Raw genomic sequence first — 17,699 nt, 5'->3', positions numbered from 1 at the left:
AATTTAATTACCTTTCACATGATGGGCACTGCCTACTAAGTTTTGTAATGAATGCTATAGAATAATTTTCATGAATTTCGTCAAAACTTGTTATAATTTCTATGTTTTAATAAAATATTATCATCATAAAAAATATCTTAGTAGGCAGTGACCATCATGTGAAAGGTAATTAAATTAAGAAATTTTGGAGAAAGGCACTATTTATTTCAGGAAATTGGGCATATCTCTGCTTATATTGAACCAACACTGAAACTTTTTTATGGAGCTTGTTCAGAAAACTGTTTTCTTCAATGTGATTGATTTTAAAATGTTTTAAAATGTAATAGTGTGATGTGGCAGAGGATTGAGAAAATATTTTTTTGAACCAATTGGGTAATAAACAGCTTATATATTTAATAATCTATATTTTGCATTGTTTAATACTCAAATTCGTATCCGGGCAATGTTTTGCTGTATTTTCATGACAAATTGTACAAGGAAAAGATTTACTTTCGGTCGTATAGGGGTTTCCAGCTTGGATTTTGGAGTAATTTCAAAGAAAGTTAGAAATCTGGTAAATTTGGTTCGATTTTTTTTATTGGAGGTCAAATATTGGTCAAATGTAGTTGGTTAGAGTCCCCAAGGCATATTAATAAGAAGTTTGAGTGATATCAACATGAATGCACCGATTTTCTGTGACTTATTTGAACAAATATCCCATAAAATCGAAAAATAATCTTCAAAAAAAAATAGTTGCTCTAGACCCCCCGACGAAATATTTCGGTATACCCCGCAAAATGTCGGGAAAGAGCTCTTCTTTCACGGTGCCAAATATCAGACATACCGAATTTTTTATCATTAGCTTGTTTTAAAATACACACCGTGAACATTCTTCAGAGTAGACAAATCTCTTTAAACTCTTCGGCAAAGGTGTTCCCTAGAACATGAACTGTACACTCAAAATCAGTATATCCCTTAAAAGGGTACTTTCTATCCTACTATATATAGGTACCTATGTATATAAAATCTCTTGAAAGGCCCCGTGGCGCGGTGGTTAGCGGCTTCGGCTGCCGATCCCTAAGTTGATATGGGGCGCGGGTTCGATTCCCGCCTTATCCTCCTGGAGCTTTTCGTTCAATGTTTGTCCTAAAAATATTAGTATTCAGTCTGCAAAGACGGTGTGATTGTCTTTTTAATTATTTGCTCTACAGCATTGCCTTGGCGTTCTCGATTGCGAGATTCCTACTCGAAACTAGGTGTTCGAAGGCTTGATTGTTGAGGCAATTGCAAACCTCTTTTTACACCTTAGCTTCCACCCCGGGATTCGAACTGACGACCTTTGGATTGTTAGTCCAACTGCCTACCAGCGACTCCAACGAGGCAGGACTCAGGGAGACGACTGCTACACCTGGAGTGAGCTAACGACCTAACCTTTTTTAGGTTAGTCCGGGGCCAACATTTACTACCCGTCCGACGGAAGGCGTGATCAGACAAATCTCGTCTCAAAATTTGCCACCGGGACCTTCTGGGATCAAACCCAAGCCGACTGGGTGAGAGGCAACCACGCTTGCCCCTATACCACGGGTCCCGGCAAAACTGACCTATGGAGGGGAAAATTGGGATTACGTGATTTTTCACGTAGCATCTACGTGTGGATTTTTTTTGAGTGTAACCACGGTAGCTAGTATGTATGAAAATCCCAATTCCTTTGAGTGCATTATGGTGAAGCCGTTGATCATTTTCGAAGAAAATGACTATAAAAGATTGTGTATTAAATTCAATTTATCAAAATATTGGAAGCGACGCAAAATTTATATCTTTGAAGGAAAAATCATGACAATGATGGATGTATTCACGTTATGCTGTATTTTTGTTGCAAATGTACCACACAAAGAAGAGGCTGAAGATTTGAACACTCAGAAACGTCATCTTCCGTCAATGTTGTTGCAATTAGCTCAACCTTGGTATCGAATCAAGACGCAGACTTAGAGAGGCAATAAAAACCGCTCATTTGCGTTCCATCATTACAGACACATTTTCCTGATTTAGTAATTTCCGAGTGTTGGCCATTGGAAATCATGTGCTACACTGTAGCATTACTTATAATGTAAGATAATCCTTTGTCTGCAGATAAAATTCAAATCTTAGTCAAGAGATTAAAACTTTAGCTCAATGATCTAGGCTATATAGCTCGAGAGAAGATTTTGTTTATATATACAGCAATTCCCCACGAAAACAGCATGATTCGAAAAAAAAGTTCTCCGATCGGGCTCGAAATTTTTCTGGGGGATCCTTGGCCGAAATAATTAGACCCGTATTTTTTTGTTTCGCCATTAGGGTGACCTACGCCGTGTTAGGGTGTTTTGAAAAATGGCAATTTTCGTTGATTTTCGCAAAAACCACTTTTTTCAAAAAGTCATATCTCCGCGCCATTTCATCCGATTTTAGCTGTCCTAGACGCAAAAGAAAGGTGATTAGTTTGGCTATTTGGGAAAGATAGTAAAAAGTTTCAAAAATCTAGCTTAACATTTAAAAAGGTTGAATGAAAACATAAAATGCTGTTTTGAAGGTCTCGGGACCAAAGAGCCTTGTCTGAAAATATTTTTATCGGATTCCTCAGAATACATAACAAAAAATGGTGAAGTTATGTTTTCGATACTCTGAGATACGATTTTTTGAAAATAAAAACTGGGGTTTTCGACGCGCCACGCGCAAAAATGGGAAAATGACAAAAACGGGAAAAAATCAACTTTTTTCACTAAAACTGCGATAACTTTAAAATTTCTGCGATGATCTATACATGTTAAAATACCAAAATTTTTGTAATTAAAAGACGCAACTTTTGGTACCATAACATCTATAGGTCATCGCTGAAATTTTAAAATTATCGCAGTTTTAGTGAAAAAAGTCGATTTTTTCCCGTTTTCGTCATTTTCCCATTTTTGCGCGTGGCGCGTCGAAAAATCCAGTTTTTATTTTCAAAAAATCGTATCTCAGAGTATCGAAAACATAACTTCACCATTTTTTGATATGTTATGTGAAATTTTCCGAGGAATCCGATAAAAATATTTTCAGACATAGGCTCTTTGGTCCCGAGACCTTCAAAACAGCATTTTAAGTTTTCATACGACCTTTTCAAATGTTAAGCTAGATTTTTGAAACTTTTTACTATTTTTCCCAAATAGCCAAACTAATCACCTTTCTTTTGCGTCTAAGACAGCTAAAATCGGATGAAATGGCGCGGAGATATGACTTTTTGAAAAAAGTGGTTTTTGCGAAAATCGACGAAAATTGCCATTTTTCGAACCACCCTAACACGGCGTAGGTCACCCTAATGGCCAAACAAAAAAATACGGGTCTAATTATTTCGGCCAAGGATCCCCCAGAAAAAAATGTAGCTCAATCGGAGACCTTTTTTTAATCATGCTGTTTTCGTGGGGAATTGCTGTATATACAGCAGTTCCATATGAAAGTTAAAGAAAAAAACGTTACTTAATCCACTTTTAGGTGGTTGGTGCCTTCCTCATACTGTAGTATATAAGGTCATGTTTACAAAATTGTTTGTATAAGAACAGCACAACTCCCCAACATTTGAGGACGATTGAATTTGTTTTGGAAAAATCTATATTATTTAAGAAAATCACTTTATACCCTACTAAAGTAAAGATCTTTTGATACCTCTTTAAAAATATATTTCAAGACGGGTTTTGTTACAAAAACCGTGAAGGTGAATGTGAAGGTGGGTCTAGGACGCCGGTTCCTGCTAAACCGCGCCAAATACTTCCGCTCAACTTCGCGCCGTCGGAACGATTTTTGACGGATAGTAAATAAACAAACTTTGAATTAAATGAGAAGTGATGTCAGTTCCGCAAGCCTAAATTATGTAAATGTACGTACAAAAAAAGCAAAGCAATCCACTTTAACGACCCCCGGGTCTTTTGTGGTCTCTGTTGCAGGTTTCTGCTCATTTCTAGGCATCCGAAGGTTATGTGTGGTGAGTCACCCAAAACCTCTTGTTTTATTGATTCAAATATGTCTTATTTTTCTGCGTGTATACAAAAAGATCTGGCCGTATGAGGTTATGCCAAAAAATCACCCTTTTTGTGTCTACAAAAAACTTATTCATAGGATAGCTTTTAAAATACTGAACATTGTTCCTTGACCTATTTTAAGACTCTGATCCAAATTTGAGCAAAATCGGTCATCATTTAACAATTTATACTCTGAGGTGAAGTTTGTATGGAAAAAATCGAAAAAATGTATGGAAAACCCAAGTTTCTTACGGTTTGGTCTGCACGATGCGCTACTTCCATCCAAATATTCCCAAAAGTGAGATTCTTATTGAAAATTTAATGCTCTACAACTTTGTAGAACATACCAAAGCTGTAAAACTCGATCCTGGAAAGTTATTAGCCATTGAAAAAAGTCATTTTTGCATGAAATTTTTTTTTCTCCGACTTTAACCTCAGTTAATAATGGGTTAATCTCATCCAATTTCGCTTAAAATTTACGCAGATGCTTAAAATAACCCAAAAAACCGTTTTCCGCTTGTGGAGCAGGGGGTAATTTTTTGAGGATGGCAAAAATAAAAGTGCTTCGATTTGGCTCAATTTTTTTCTAGGGGATCCTTGGCCAGAAAAATTAGACCCGTATTTTTTTGTTTGGCCTTTAGGGTGGCCTACGCCGTGTTAGGATGGTCCGAAAAATTGCCATTTTCGTCGATTTTCACAAAAAACACTTTTTTCAAAAAATCATAACTTCGCTCCATTTCAACCAATTTTAGCTGTCTTGGGCGCAAACGAAAGATGATAAGTTTGACTTCCAAGAAAAAATAATGCGCAGTTTCAAAAATTTAGCCTAACATTTGAAATAGTTTCATGAAAATATCAAATGCCGTTTTGACGGTGTCTTGAGCAAAGAGCCTATATCTGAAAATATTTTTAACGGATTCTTCGAACAATTTTACATATTAAATACAAAATGGGTGAGGTTCATTAACAGGATTCAGAGAAATATTTTTTTGAAAATAAAATCCGAAATTGCGAAATTGACGAAATCGGCAAAAATCATTTTTTTCACTAAAACTGCGATAACTCGAAAATTTCAGCGATGACCTATACATGTTAGGGTACCAAAGGTTGCGTATTTTAATTACGAAAATACGGGTCATTCCATCTGATACGGGACAGCATTTCAAAATTACCATCTCCGATTCTGCTCAAATTTGGCAGAGCTGTTGAGACTATCAAAACATGCAAGAATCCCAAATTTCATCCAAATCGGACCACCCCCTCCAATTTTGTACCCTCCCAAAGAATCGACTTTTTGGTGATTTTGAGCGAAACCCCTATTTTCAAACAGCGATAGCTCAGGAACCACAAATCTTAGAGGGTCGGTCTTAGGCTTTATTATTAAGGAAATTGGACGTAGAATCCGTTTCCGTGATCAAAATTTAGATTAGAATATGTTTTCTACCTGTATTGCGCAAATGATTTTTTTTCTTGAATTGCCATTTTTGGGACCACCCTAGCACATTGTAGGTCACCCTAATTGCCAAACAAAAAAAAATACGGGTCGAATTATTTTGGCCAAGGAACCAAGCGTGCGGACTTCATCCGGAGGCGCCAGCAGGCGTCGAAACCGAAACCGCCGGCAAGTAAGGCGGAGAAGCAGAGTCCAGTAGTTCCGGCGTTCACGCCGGCGGAGTTCACTCCGCTGCCGGGCGCAGTTCCGGACGGAAAAGCGAAGGATCGCCCTCGACCCGCAGGAAGCACCCAAGGTGGCTCCCGAGGCGGTGGAGCCAAGGAGGAGGAAGCCGGGGAGGTGCTTTGCAGTTCGGCCGAGTTGTGGGGCATTTTCTCCGAGTACATCGGCAGGTTCAAGACCTGCAAGACCCGCTTGGACCAAGTAACGCTTGTCAGTTATATGATCTCCAAGTACGAGTTATAAGGAGTTATTTTTGTTGTTATTATATATTTGTTTTTAAACTGATCCTCGGTCCTTATACCTGGTCGCAATACCTAAAAGAACCTAATAAAAATAATTTATGAATAAAAAAAATCTGCCTCCCCGAGATGCCGAAGTCCGGCTGGGGCCGTGACAGCTCGAGTGCCCCGAGCAGACGGAAATAACGCGGGAATAACATTTTTTGATATTTGAAAATACTAGGTCAATAACATTTTATGTTATTTATAACAAGATTTGTTATTCGCCGTTATGACTTTTTTGTTATTGGATTGTTATTGTAATAACAGACTAATAACATTTGAAGTTATTCTTCGAGCAAATCTTTGTTATTATTTTTTGTTATTTTAACAACTAATCCGATCATCCCAATAACAGTTTGAGGTATTCTTCCATAACAAAAAATGTTATTCTCAAATTGTTCTGGCTTTCAATCAATATCAGACCGATAACAAATTTTGTTATGTTAACATAATGACGGCTGTCCGCGGCAGGATGTGAAAGTCATCATTGGGGATATGAACGCTCGGTTTGGGAGGGAGGAAATGTATCGGCCGACAATAGGCCCAGAAAGCCTGCACTCGGTCACGAACGACAACGGCCAACGCTGCATTGACTTTGCAGCCTCCCGTGGAATGGTGGTCAGGAGTACCTACTTTCCTCGCAAGGCCATCCACAAAGCCACTTGGACATCACCTGACCAACGGACGAAAACGCAAATCGACCACGTCCTGATCGACGGCCGATTCTTCTCGGACGTAACGCACGTGCGCACCTTTCGCGGTGCGAATATTGACTCGGACCACTACCTAGTTGGAGTTGACATGCGCTCAAAGCTGTCGACGGTGTTCAACCAACGCCGAAGCCGGCGGGCCCCTCCGTTCAACACCGCATGTCTGCAGAACGGGGAAGTAGCCCACAGTTACGCGCAGCAGCTGGAAGCGAATCTGCCAGGTGAGGAGGAACTTGGCGCAGCCTCGCTCGAAGATGGTTGGAGCCGTATTCGCTCTGCCATCGGCAGTGCAGCGGAAGCCACACTGGGTAGTGCGATCCGAGTCAGTCGGAATGATTGGTACGACGACGAGTGCTAACGGATTACCGCTGAGAAGAAAGCAGCTTACGACAGGAAGCTGCACAAGGCGACGAGAGGGAACGTGGAACGATACAGGCAGGCTCGGAATCGGCAGGTCGCGGTCTTCAAGCTCAAGAAGCGCCAGCAGGAAGACCGGGATTGCGCAGAAATGGAGCATCTATTCCGAGCTAACGAGTCGCGAAAGTTTTACGAGAAGGTGAACCGGTCCCGCAAAGGCTTCGTGCCGCGAGCCGATGTGTGCAGGGACAACGAGGGAAACCTGATCGTGAACAAAAGCGAGGTGTTGGACAGGTGGAAGCAGTACTTCAACGAGCACCTCAACGGCGATGAAGCGGACGGAGACGGCGTTGGAGTCAACCTTGGAGCGCCCGCAACTGATGAACAGTTCCCGGCGCCTGATCTAGAGACGGTGAAGAGGGAGATCAGGAAGCTGAAGAACAACAGAGCTGCCGGCAAGGATCGGTTACCCGGTGAGCTCTTCAAATATGGAGGAGAGAAACTGGCGAGGGCGCTTCACTGTGTGATCTCCAAGATCTGGGAGGAGGAGAAGCTACCGGAGGAGTGGATGGATGGTGTCGTGTGCCCCATCTACAAAAAGGGCGACAAGCTGGACTGCGGCAACTACCGCGGCATCACGCTTATCAACGCGGCCTACAAAATCCTCTCCCAGCTCCTCTGCCGTCAGCTGTCACCCCATGCAAGGAGGTTCATGGGGCCCTACCAAGCGGGCTTCACTGGCGCGCGCGCCGCCACGGACCAAATATTTTCCTCGAGAAATGTCGTGAGTACAACGTGCCCACACGTCACATCTTTATCGACTTCAAGGCGGCCTATGATACAGTCGACCGCGATCAGCTATGGCAGATTATGCACGAAAACGGGTTTCCGGTTAAACTGACTCGACTGATCAAGGCTACCTTGGATGGTGTGATGTGTCACGTGCGTGTTTCGGGGGATTTAGCGGAACCCTTTGGATCACGCCGAGGGCTGCGGCAAGGTGATGGCTTATCCTGTGCGCTGTTTAACATCGTCCTTGAGCACGATCATGAACAGGTCATACCAGCTGCTTGCTTTTGCCGATGACATCGACATTGTGGCAAGAAACCTGGAGACGGTGAAGGATGTCTACACCCGACTGAAGGTACAAGCAAGGCGTGAAGGACTTGGCATGAATACGACGAAGACGAAGTACATGAGAGGAAGGGGTTCGAAGGACGTTGGCCCCCCATGTCTCACCCCTCTAGCTGTGGATGATGATGAGTTGGAGGCAAGGGGTAGGACACAGAGTAACTGAGTGACTCAATTTTACAAAATTACTTAATGTGGCTCAAAGTTACTCAATCTTCCTCATGATTTTTTTTTCATCGAGTTGCGGAATTTGTGAATAAACTTGACCACGTTGACATAAGAGCGTGTTTACAAATACATTAGAAATATTTTCACGCCACGATGCTGCTAAAGTTCGTTGACGAAACCGGGAACAAACTATTCCGCCCGACGACGACGTCGATTCCGCCTGTTACGGATTGTGCCGTGTTGATCGTCGCCGCCGGTACCGGTGAATTCGATACTGGTATTATCTAAATCCGGATGGCACGGAGATAACATGCTGGAACCGTCCACCAAGATGTACTTGTTTCAAGCAGAGGCCATCAAGCGCAAGAGAGCCAGGCTGACGGAAAGTGCCCAACGGACCCCACCGACAAGCCCCTGCATCTGCCCCCCGGGACTGAAACCGGTGAACAAGCCCGGTATCGCTATCGTCTTCGCCCCGGTCAACCTGGCCGCTGAAGTCAAGTCCGTCCGCACGAAGAAGCCCTGCTGGACAACGCCAAAAATGTGTCCGTCAAGGAACTGCGTCGTGGATACGTCGCCGGTGACTCGAAGAACGCCCAGGTCATCGTGCTGAACCACCCCGGTCAGATCTCCAACGGATACACCCCAGTGCTGGATTGCCACACCGCTCACATTGCTTGCGAGTTCAGCGAGATCAAGGAGAAGGTCTTTCGTCTTTCCGGCAAGTCGAGATGGACAGTGGCCCGAATCGATGGCGGATCGGATCATGATCTTGCAGCAGGAGGTTTGAGCGGTTCCAAAAGCCAGCGAAGTGCCAGCACACGGAAATCGTAGTCGTCACGAAAATCTCTAAGAGTTGCTGTATCATCCGGTTGCATCCCTTCTAGATCTAGGAGAAGAAAATTGTCGTGGGACTGGAGGGGGGCATCTGAAGCAGTCGCTCCGATCTTTTCTTATTTTTACCAGAGACTAAGCGAATGATGCGTTTTTTATTGTGTGTTTGTATATACTTATTTATTTTGCTCCAAAATAATACCTAGACCCCTGGCAGAGTTGTGGGTCTCGTGGCGCAGGGGTAGCGGCTTCGGCTGCCGATCCCGATGATGCTATGAGACGCGGGTTCGATTCCCGCCTTATCCACTGAGCTTCTATCGGATGGTGAAGTAAAACGTCGGTCCCGGTTTCTCCTGTCTCGTCAGAGGCGCTGGAGCAGAAATCCCACGTTAGAGGAAGGCCATGCCCCGGGGGGCGTAGTGCCAATAGTTTCGTTTCGTTTTACCCCTGGCAGAGTGATGACATGAATCTTAGCGGTACCCTTCTGCACCTTGGCCTCGATGGCCTTCTTCTCACCCACGGTGGCGGCTACCTTCTTTGTGGCGTGCTTCTTTGCGGCAGCCTATGTTGCTCCGGCAGTTCCCTTCTTCTTGTGGACAGCAGCTCCAGTGTCACTGGCGGCTTCTTTTTCAGCACCTTGCTGACAATCTCCAGATTGCGTTTCTTCTCGCCCGGCAGCGCGCTTTTGCTTCCTTCACGCCGATTACGCGGTCCTTCGTTGGTCAGCTTCTCCTGGAACTCTCCGGTCGACGCCTTGGCGACGTTGGCAGCAGTCACCAGCTCTCATCCGGGCGATTTCGTTCATGGCATACCTGTCAATGCGCAAATATCGCTTCGTCCTTGTTGGGTTCCGCATTCTGGGGCAACTCTACCACCCAATCCTTCTCCTTTTCGGCCTTGAACCGCTGGTAGCTGTAAGTGGGAACCGATTTGTCCAACACCCCGTCGTACCTTCTCGTCGCGGGCTCTTTTTTTGCGTTTGCAAAACCTCGTTAACGATGTCCATTTTGCCACGTTTTGAACGAAATTACTTGGAACCATCGGCACCGGCGGCACTCTCTTTGGAAACGGCTTCTTCGGGGCTGGCTTCTTGGCCTTGGCGGTGGCAATAGCAGCCAATTTTGGCTAAAGCCACCGTCGGAGCCTATTTGCCAGCAGCGGCACCGTTTCCGGTAGCAGCAGCATTCATCCCTTTTTGGCCGGTTCGGTATTTGGGGCAGTGGCCAAGCCTTCTTGCCTCCCTCAACACCTTTCTGGCAGCCGGAAAAATTTACGCTCCCGCTGTTTTTGTGTTTTGCAAGTTGTCAGTGTCAGCGTTGAAATGTCAATGTCAAAATTTGTTACGTCGTTTGTGAAAATCATGGTGAAGATTGAGAAACTCTGAAAAACGTGCGTGGCTCAATGTTACTCAATTCTATTCAAATTTTCTCAAAATCACTCACTGTCCTACCCCTTGGTTGGAGGAGGTGAGCGAGTTCGTGTACTTGGGATCGCTGGTAACCGCCGAAAACGACACCAGCAAAGAGATCCGGACTCGTATTTTTGCCGGGAATCTTCGGATTCCCGTACTTCGGATTACGGAAGACTCTCACATCAGATCGAGTGCAACGCCGCACGAAGCTGACGATGTACAAAACACTGATTAGACCGGTAGTCCTCTATGGCCACGAGACTTGGACGATGCGGCAGGAGGACGAACGTGCCCTTAGAGTTTTCGAACGGAAGGTGCTACGAACGATCTACGGTGGAGTGCAGGTGTCTGACGGAGTGTGACGAAGACGCATGAACCACGAACTGCACGCGTTTCTTGAAGAACCGACCATCGCCACCCAGGCGAAGATCGGGAGGCTCAGGTGGGCCGGCCATGTCGCCCAAATGGACGAGAGCCAGCCTGTCAGACTGCTTTTTGACCGCGCTGAACCAGCTGGCGGAACAGGCAGAAGAGCAGGGAAACCGCGCGCACGGTGGGGAGATCAAGTGAATGGTGATATCCGGAAGATCTGTAACCTGGGAAATTGGAGAGTAGCAGCTCAAGATCGAGAAAGATGGAAGCGTCTTCTTGCTACAGCACGCGTACCTGGTGCGCTATGCTGATTGGTATGGTATGGTATGTTAACATAACTGTTCTTGAACAGAGAAAAGGAAAATGGTAATCGCGAGTGTGCAAACACGAAAACGTGTTCGGCTATGTTCGGCGCCGAGAGTTTCAATAAGGAGAGAAGAGCAGTTGTATTTGAGGCATTATTATTCAGGTGGGATAATTCTAGAGTTTTTTTTTGATTAGGTCCTATAAACATATGAAAGACAATAGTTTATTGGTCCTTTAAAAAAAAAACTCTGGAATTGTAGTTGCTAAGAGCTGATATTTTGATAATTTAACAGCCCTGCCCATAAGCAACCCGTACGAGAGTCTCAGCGGGGAAGACGATGATGATGACGATGACACCAGCAGCGACGACGACGACAACGAATCTCAACGCAAGAAGGAGAAACAAAAAACACGTCCGAAAGAACGAAGACCACCGCCAATCCATTGTCTGGGCCATCTCGCAGACGATGTAGACGAGCTCCTCGAGGGCCTGCAATATTGTTTGAAATTAGGCAAGACCTCGATCCAAGTGTTCACACACGACAAGAAAAACTTTGTCGATGTGTTAAAGACCCTCAAGCAAAACGGGATAAAGCACTACACCTTTAGCCACGCTGAGGACACCCCCGTAAAAATCGTCCTCGGTGGGTATCAGGATCGGCCAATTTCGGACCTGGAGGAACACCTCCATGGTGCGAATGTGCGACCGCGGGAGATTAAAATTCTCTCGCGAAAAACCACGGAAACAGGTACGCACACCCTGTACCTGCTGTACTTCGACCGCGGCACCGTGAAGATACAGGACCTGCGGCGGATTAAGGCGTTGGACGGGTTTTGGGTGAACTGGAGGTTCTACGCAAAACACACCCCGAGCAGACGGAAATAACTTGGGAATAACATTTTTTGATATTTGAAAATACTAGGCCAATAACATTTTACGTTATTTATAACAACATTTGTTATTCACCGTTATGTTTTTTTTTGTTATTTGGTTGTAATTGTAATAACAGACTAATAACATTTTCAGTTATTTTTCGAACGAATCTTTGTTATTATTTTTTGTTATTTTAATAACTAATCCGATCATCCCAATAACAGTTGGAGGTATTCTTCCATAACAAAAAATGTTATTCCAAAGTTGTTTTGGCATTCAATCAATATCAGACCAATAACACATTTTGTTATGATAACATAAACTGTTATTAAATCCTTATGCAAAAATGCTTCGCGCTCTCAGCGAAACATGAGCGCAACCGTTCCTGCAGATGGACAGCGTACGGTTCCAGCGGATAATTCTGCGTTCCCTCCTGGATGGGGACTCTCTTTTGCCAGCGTGGTCGCTTCTGATAGTGGCAATGCGGCGCAGCAAGAAGTCACCGGTAACGATCTCTTCACTCTGTCTGACTTCTTTGCTCTCGCGGGGGGATGATGCCGCGGTTCCAGACCTGCCGTAACAAGGCAGAACAATTGATTTTAAGCTTTCCTTCTCTCTCTATCCCTTTCCTTAGCAATTTAGTAAGTTTTTTTTGAACTTTTCTTACTTTTAATTATGCCTTATTTAACATTTCCAATGGCTCGAAAACGAATTATGATGCAAAACACAGCTGAAATGAACTCAAAAACTCTGTAATGTACGTAAAACTAACTTATTGTAACTTGATTATTCACCAATAAAACTGAATTGAAATTGAAAAAAAATTAATACAATTTGGAAATTAGATGGAGAATTCAGTAGTATTTTGGTGAAATACTCCTTATTATTATAAATGATATCATTTTTATTCGGCAATTATTTGACGCACCTTTATGGACATTTTTTGAACAGGATAGTTTTTTATTCGCTATTGATTGAAAATCTTCCAAATATCCAATCCACTCCTTGAATTGAACATTATAAGTGTGTGAATTTCGGTTGCCTTTTGATTTTTTTTCGTACTAGGTTGATGAAAAATGAGCTAGTTTTATTTTTCCATTTTGATTTATTTCCAAGAATTTCATGCTGATTGCTTTAAAACTAAATCAAAAAAAAAAAACAATGCATCATACAACTGATTGATCAGATTGATCAGTATTTTTGAATCTCAAGGATCGAAATAGCTTTAAAACTCAAACAAAAACTGTTTTTTTTACTTAAATGTACTCAAATGTATATAAGAATGAAGAAATGGAAAAATAAACCAATGCTGCTTCGCAGTGGAATTGCGGCAATCGTATATGTTCTGCAACTGTGGTCGAAAAATTAACATGGATTTTTTGAATCACTTTGTTTTTTTCTGCTTTGTTGTTCACAATTCTTTTCGTAGACGATCGATCGAGTACTTTCAAGCAATTATCTTTAATGGCATAGAGCACAGAATGATGCTGTGCCCTCTTCGTAACAATGAAGACTTATTGATCTCTTCTTCGAAAAGTAGGGAATCTTCGCTAATTGTAACCTTTAGTGAATTTCCATTCGAAAAGCAAATGATCTGGGCTACAGGAAACTGCTGTTCAGTTAATTTAACTGATACATGTATCTTTTTTTTTTTAAATTGAGTTGAAAAGTACCAAAACTGGGTCATTTCCCCTAGGTTTACATTTAAAAGGTTATGCCAAGCTCTACTGTAAGAAACTGTGTCACCATCGTGGAGAATGGGAAGAGACTAACGAAGAATGTACCTATTCTGATCGTCTACGCAGGCAATTATTGAGATTTCTTGAAGTTTGCGCACGATCACTAAGGCTTTAAGCATAATTCACGAATGCAGCAACGCTGCGATTTTGGCTTAGCCTCGACTAGCTTACGTTATGCAAATGTTAAAATTTCGCATTGAAAATGCTTTTCTATGTTGAACATTTCCAGTCAAACATTTCACTAGGGCGCATCGACATTCTAAACTGGCAGCGCGTTCTGCTCACACCTTATTCAACCAACCATGTGAAAGAGAGAATTGCACTGTTTGTGGATAATTTCGGTGTGCCCTGATGAAATGTTAGGCTAAATTTGATAACTTGCGAAACGGCGCGAAGCAAACCTTGACGCGACTTGGCTTCGGCGTGATGCATAAAGCCAATCGAACTTAATTTCTCAAAACCTTGGGAAATATTGCGCTAGTTCTGCCCATTTAGAATAGATCAGTGGTGGTTGAAAAATTGGTTCAAGATTGGTAAACCATCTATTAAATATATTTTTTGAGGAATCAAAAGCCTACCGATTTATACTACTTAAACTTTGTTTTCACCGAGTTTGGTACAGAAGCAGTATATGCACTGTGATGACTCACCATATGCCTTTCTAGATGTTGGTGTTCCAGTATACCCATTTATGTTTACTAGAAATAGTACAACTGACAATAACAGCCTTATCTCCATGTTGATGCTTAACATGTGTTGCGACAACGTTATACGATTTTCACATTCACTCAGGTACACACATGCATGTATATGTAGACCTGTTTGAACAGAACATATAAATTAATAGAATATCTATCCCATTTGCAATTTTATTCCACCTGCACAATTTGCAAACTCCAAGAATTACAAAACAAAAATTTACTTAAAATTGAAAACACTTCGCGCACAATAGTTAGCGACTATAAACCGAGTAAGCTACCCAGCCCCCTTGTGCGGCCCGACCGATCTCGTCTCAAGATACAACACGACTGATGTATGCTGCCTACGAAGAAGTATTTTGGCTCAACGCCCGCTACAATAGTCGTTGCAACCGAGACGGGCTTCCGAGCGAATGGATTCGACTAAGACAGTGATGTGAGTACCTTTGACAAAAGAAAATATAAACGAATCGGGCACAGTGGGCCATCCACAAAACAATTAGGAAATAATATTTTTATGAGTTTTTTCCTTTCTTACAAAAGAAAGGTTTAAGGTTTACTTTTGGAAAAACGCTTTTCTCAGAAATCTTGAAAAATTCGTGCACGACGGGGAATCGTCCTAGAAAAAAAATCCTATTACAAATTTGAAGGTTTTGATGCGCTGATTTTTGAGAGCCCTTTTTCTGAAATACTTGTGCGATGTCTGTATCCGCTCTTAAAAATGTGTTTCTTCCATCATTGGAAAACCGCTCGTAAAACCCACAATTTTTATTATTCAGATTTGTAGCCGTGGGGTCGGAGACGAACATATTATTTTTCGATTCACAATTTTCGACCAGTAAATATGGCCAAAGACATTTTTAGAGGTATTTTTTGGACTATTTTACAGATAACACTATTAAATTAAAAGAGTTCAGTTTCAAACAAAAAGCCATTCGAAAACATGCATCATAAACTGCTTGGGTTCAAAATTTGAAGCTTTTCCAAAATGTATTTCCAGAGATATAGCCATATTAGTGTTTTACGGTTTTACGTCTTATTTTTACCCTATTTTTTCCTTATAAAATTTGGGTTTTATACAGAATCATATACTGAACATCAAATTCGAAGTCCCGGCTCGTTCTCGCTCGAAATATCGACAAGTCGTCAAGTCGAAGCAAACACGTCAGCAAATTTGAAATTGAAATTAAATATGTCTTTATTGAACTTTCTTATAATAATTACATTTCATTCACATTCTAAGTGGTATGGCTATATGCTCTTCATCTTTATTGTACTTTTCGTTTAATTAATAACTGTTCACATTCATTTATTTATTTCAAATTGTTTTACATTTTTGCATTGAATCGAATACATTTGGGTAAAAAAATCCCTTCAACAACTAATCCTAACTTAAAGCTAAAAAACTAAATTCATTGAAAAATTCAAAATTATTAGAACGAGTAAACTACGAACTGCATTTTAAGATGAATGCTCAAAGGGTTCTTACTAGTTCCTGGCGAGTTTTGCACCCACGCAGAGTTGTTGTCATCTCGATGAAAATGTTCAAAAGTTCTTGTGGTGAAAACAGGTCACTACTGCCTTCACCCGTTGATGTTGGTTGGTTTTCCCTCGGTTGCTGACTGAAGCCTGGAGGTGTTGTATTCTCTGCAACTCTTTGCCGCTGATTCAACGGCAATGGCTGCAGATTTGGAACCACTCGAACAGATCCTGCTCCTGGTGACGCCAAAGCAGGAAAATCCAAGTCCGTGAATGCTGGTGGTGTTTTGCGACGATTTGGTTGGTGCCTCGTCGTCGCTTGCTGCCGAATTTTTACAAACTCAGCTCGTTTTGGGCAGCTTCGTTTCTTGGTAGAATGGTCGCCGCCACAATTGAAGCATTTGGCTTCGATGTTCTCGTTGATTGTATCGCAAGCTTGAGTTTTGTGCTCACCTCCGCAGGTTGCACAACGACTCTTGATGAAACAGTTCCTTCCACTATGTCCAAACTGCAAGCAGTTCGAACATTGCGTCACGTCACGATGCACAGGACGATAACGTTCCCAAGTCACGATGATGTTGAAAATTGCCCGAACTGCTTTCAGCTCAGACGGCGTTGTCGATCCTTTCTCGAGATGAACCAGGTACAGTTGATCACGATACTTGATGTCCTTGTTGTGTCTCGTCATCTTGAAGACTTCGATCACGTTCAACTTAAGAGTTTTGAGCTCTTCTTTCAGCACACTCACATCCATGTCGTACAGGCCTCGGAGGACCTGTTTCATGGGGCTTTTACCTGGATCGTCAAGGCTGTAGTATTCAATCTTTGTGTTGTTCAGGAAATCCCGAACGTAGTTGAGCAATTCTCTGAGATTTCGATCATTCGATTTTTTTTGTATTTTTTTATCATGCTGAAACTTTTTTGGTGCCTTCGGTATGCCCAAAGAAGCCATTTTGCATCATTAGTTTGTCCATATAATTTTCCATACAAATTTGGCAGCTGTCCATACAAAAATGATATGTGAAAATTCAAAAATCTGTATCTTTTGATGGAATTTTCTGATCGATTTGGTGTCTTCGGCAAAGTTGTAGGTATGGATATGGACTACACTGAAAAAAAATAATACACGGTAAAACAAATTTTGGTGATTTTTAATTTCACTTTTTGTCACTAAAACTTGATTTGCAAAAAAACACTATTTTTATTTTTATTTATTTATTTTTTGATATGTTTCAGAGGACATAAAATGCCAACTTTTCAGAAATTACCAGAATGGGCAAAAAATCTTTGACCGAGTTATGATTTTTTTAATCAATACAGATTTTTTTTCAAAAAATCGAAATATTGGTCACAATATTGAATGTTTGGCCCGTTTGAAATGTTAGTCTTGATTTTAAATTTTTGAAAATATTTTTTTCGAAATGATCGGAAAATTTTACGAATGTTTCATATTTTAACATTGTAAATCGGACCTACAGTTGATGTGATATCGACATTAGAAAATGGTGGGTTGTTTGGGTGAGACTTCGAAAACATCAATTTTTCTGTTTTTTAACCTTTGCAGGGTAATATCTCAGCAACTAAGGGTCGTATCATCAAAGTTCAATAAAGCAAAATATAGAGAATTTTCTCAGCTTTTCGGAAATATTTTTTA

General features: G+C 41.9%; 1 pseudogene; it reads left to right on the top strand.

Annotated features, from left to right (window-relative positions):
- The first annotated feature begins 8,469 nt into the window (after positions 1 to 8,469).
- Positions 8,470 to 12,251, top strand: LOC120427194 (elongation factor 1-alpha-like; annotated as a pseudogene).
- The last annotated feature ends 5,448 nt before the right edge of the window (positions 12,252 to 17,699 follow it).

This window comes from Culex pipiens, chromosome 1 (genome assembly GCF_016801865.2).
Source record: "Culex pipiens pallens isolate TS chromosome 1, TS_CPP_V2, whole genome shotgun sequence".
NCBI lineage: Eukaryota > Metazoa > Arthropoda > Insecta > Diptera > Culicidae > Culex > Culex pipiens.
Note: the sequence above shows the minus strand (reverse complement) of the source record. Positions and strands in the feature narration are given on the sequence as shown.